Source organism: Acanthisitta chloris, unplaced genomic scaffold, assembly GCF_000695815.1.
Source record: "Acanthisitta chloris isolate BGI_N310 unplaced genomic scaffold, ASM69581v1 scaffold31488, whole genome shotgun sequence".
NCBI lineage: Eukaryota > Metazoa > Chordata > Aves > Passeriformes > Acanthisittidae > Acanthisitta > Acanthisitta chloris.
The window spans coordinates 1-648 of record NW_008689190.1 but is presented as its reverse complement, the minus strand read 5'-3'; positions in this window follow the sequence as shown (position 1 = coordinate 648).

Below are 648 nucleotides of genomic sequence, written 5' to 3'. Positions count from 1 at the left end.
AAGTATTTATACACCCTACTACTATATAAGAAATTACTTTGTCTTAAAATCCTGTCTATTTGTTGTATGTTTGTTGGCCTGAAAATACAAAATGAGGCAGTTTATCCAGTTTCCATATGGAGATCTTGAAATGACATGATATGGTACCTTCAGAGTCTCATCTCTTATTTGACATGGAGATGCAAGCATCAATATGGGGAAGTTTCTGTAGTCAGGAAAACATATCCATATCTGCTTACTACTAAGCATATCTAAATCCAAATCAAGCAAATAGATTTTCTTAAAGATAATCAAATGCTGAAGCACACTTCTGGAGTAGTGGACTGATGATTAAGTGCTGATAATTATTCTCATGCACTGAAGTTGCCAGGAGGCCAGTCTACTCAACATCTCAGGGGAACGTGATTAACTGTATTGCACTGACTTAACTTTGCCTCTCTGATTTTAAATATTTCTGGATTGTATTTCTTTTTTGTACTGAATCATTTAAATGTGTCTGATGCGATTTTATTTATTTGGAGATAGTAGTATGGACGTTTTTATCTCAACTACATTTTTGTACTGAAATATTATTGAAAACTTTGGATTTCTCAATAGAAACTTAAAAATTTGGATATTCAATAATGAATAAATAAATAAATAAATAAA